The 3,188-nt window shown below is 39.6% G+C and overlaps 1 pseudogene; it reads left to right on the plus strand.

Annotated features, from left to right (window-relative positions):
* LOC106758901 overlaps positions 1-3,188 on the plus strand; it is a 53,043-nt pseudogene that overhangs the window by 12,475 nt on the left and 37,380 nt on the right.

Raw genomic sequence — 3,188 nt, forward strand, 5'->3', positions numbered from 1 at the left:
CGAGTCTCTTGGGAAAACGATACTTGGTCTTACCATTTATATTACTTGTACGATTTGGTACACTTGCCAATTTGTCAACAAGTTTTTGGCGCCATTGTCGGGGACTCGAGGTTTATTTNTCTAGTAGTGTGAATTGATTGAATTTGACTTGATTGTAATTATTTTTGTTTTTATTTTTCTTTTATCATGTTTTGTTTTATTTTCTTTAAAAGTGCTTTTAGGGTGTGTTTCTTGTGCATGCAGGAAACAATACGTACTAGAAGCAGGAAAAACCAACAACCTCTGGTAGAAGGTCTACCATACGAGAGGAGGAAGAGACGCCCTTTGTGTGAAAGTTCTCTTTCTCCAGAAGTTACTTCACATTTTCCACTTGAGACTTTTTAATCAAACCTTGAGGAGATGGCCAATGAACCTCCTCCCAAACGCACTCTAGGGGACGCAGCTAATACAGTTGGCCCCTTGAATTTTAACAACATTGCAGTGCCAACAAACAATACAACCAGCATGGTGATGAGTCCGACACTTATCCAGTTAGTCCAGAACAACCAATTCCATGGGTTGTCAAATGAAAATCCTTACAAGCATTTGACAGTCTTTGGAGAAATTTGCAACATAGTGAAGATAACTGGAGTGACGGACGACAGAATCAGACTTAGCTTGTTTCGTTTCTCACTGGGAGGAAATGCAAAAGACTGGTTGAATTCTTTCCCAGAGGAAACGTTCAGGACGTGGGAAGCAATGGTTCAACAATTTATTACTAAATTCTTTCCACCTCCAAAGATCAACCAAGGGAAATTAGAAATCTCTTCATTTAAACAAGGAATGGAAGAAACACTAGGGCAAACATGGGATAGATTCAAAGGACTGTTGAGAGCAACCCCAGTTCATGGGTTTGATAAAGGTTCATACTTGCTAGTGTTCCTTGGAGGTTTGCGCGCTCAGTCTAAAATGATGATAGATGCCTCAGCTGGAGGCAGTATTAATAGAAAGACAGAGGAAGAGGCGTACAACTTAATTGAAGAGATGGCTCTCAATGAAGTGTCGCAGAGTGAAAGAGGCACGCAAAAAGGAGGACTTTTACATCTCCCCACTGAAGACGCGACAGTAGCACAAAATCACCTCCTCAGTAAGAAATTGGACAAGTTGCTAAAGGTTGTTTCTGAACTTCCTCAGGGGCTCAGAAATATTTCCCAGGCTCAACAATTATGCGATTTGTGCAGTGGTGACCATATTAATGGTCAATGTGCTTTTACGGAGGAAATGCAACAGGACGTGAATTATATGGGTGCCCAATTTCAGTACATACAAGGAAATTTCAACCAAGGTGGTTCTAACCAAAGTTGGAAAAATCATCCAGGTATTGGGCAAAGTCAGAACTCTTCTTCTGGACAAGGAGGTCACTTCCGGAAGCAACCTTCTCCCTTATGGCAGCAATTAAGCAACTTAACTGAGACAGTCAGAGAATTGACTGACATGTTTGATAAATTTTTGAAGGTCTATGAATCTCAACAAGCAAGTGATCAGGCAACTTTTAGATCACTAGAGACACAAATAGGACAGTTGTCTAAGAGGGTTGAAACCACAGAGAAGCATCAATTTCAGGCTAAGACTAATGTTAACCCAAAAGATGAATGCAAAGTTGTTGCAAGAGGAGGAAAAAGGAGATTAGAAGAAGAAACAATTGAGATTAGCAGCAGCGATGACGAAGACGAGGAAAGGATGAGTAATACACATAAGAGAAGCGAAGGGAAGAAATCAGAAAGAGAAAAGGAGAAGGAAGACATTAAAGAATCACTCCGCAAAATTCTTAAGGAGGCACCTCTTAATCCTATAACATCTTCACAAACTCCTGAAGGTGATGACAAGATCAAATACTATCTGGAGAGGTTACTTGATTTGGGCTATGAAGAAAATCAGGAGCAGTGGGCGAAACCCAAGAAGAAGAATCATCCACAGAAACTAGAGGATTCAGGAGCTTTGACCCTTCCTTGTGTTATCAATAATGTGGATCTAAGAGAGGTTTTGATTGATTCAGGATCAAGCATTAATTTGATGCCTCTCAATGATTTCAAGAAGATAAAAGGAGTAAAATTCAAGCCTACCAAGGTGATCTTGACAGTAGCAGATGGATCTATGAAGAAACCTGTTGGGATGGTAGAAGATGCAATTGTGCGGATTGATGAGGTTGAGTTTTTGATTGGCTTTATAGTTGTGGATATGGCTAATGAAGGAAAAAATTCATTAATCCTGGGAAGACCGTTCATGCGAACCTCCAAGATGGTTATATGTATCCATGATGGAGGAATAAAGTTAAAAGATTATGATCGAGTACTGCTTTATGGCTCTAAAGAAACTGTATAGAGGGCAGTTAGAAAAGTCAAATGTAAAAGAGCCAGAAGTGAAGCTGCAGAGGAAGACAAATCCACAGGTATTAATTTTCAGTATGACAGTTGTTGTGTTTTGCAGGTACCTGAGGATAAAGGGAGAAGAACCATTCACCCAGAACCAAAAGAAGATCCACCCCTACCGGGAAGCAAAGTGAGATTTAAGAGAAAGGAATGGATGGTAAAGGAGCTGAAGGAAAAAGGAATGGTGGAGATTCAAAGACCATATTCAAAAGTGACCAAGAAGGTGCACCGAAGAAAAGTGAGCTGGTGGGATGATGAAGATCCCAATGTGAAGAAGAAGAAATGAACTTGTTGGAAATAAAATTTTGTATTTTTAGGAACAATTTTCTTTTTTTCGATTTTTGGTTTTATTTTCTTTGGAACTTGTACTTTTTGGAATTTTGTGAACAATTCTTGGGTAGCATCTACTAAGGGATGCTAAATTTTTAGTAACCACTGAAGGATATCCAGACGGTACACCTACTGATGGGTGGTGGAAGGCAGTGCACTTACTGACAAGTGCCAACCAGGTTTGGGTCAGGCTCGCGACGTTAAACAAGCGCTACTAGGAGGCAACCTAGATTTCTTCTTACACTTTTGCATTTTAAATTCCTAGAATAGGTTGAATTTTAATTTTGGTGTGTATTCTTGGCTTTATTACTTGTTCTGAAAATGTTTGACTGACTGATGTGCATGATGGATCTATTTGATGATTATTTGATGTGGATGAGAATTGAGTTGCAATGCATGTTGATATCCAGGAAATAGATGGGTGACGAATTTATGATTGTGGTCATGATG

The sequence above is a fragment of the Vigna radiata genome, chromosome 1 (assembly GCF_000741045.1).
Source record: "Vigna radiata var. radiata cultivar VC1973A chromosome 1, Vradiata_ver6, whole genome shotgun sequence".
Classification (NCBI taxonomy): Eukaryota; Viridiplantae; Streptophyta; class Magnoliopsida; order Fabales; family Fabaceae; genus Vigna; species Vigna radiata.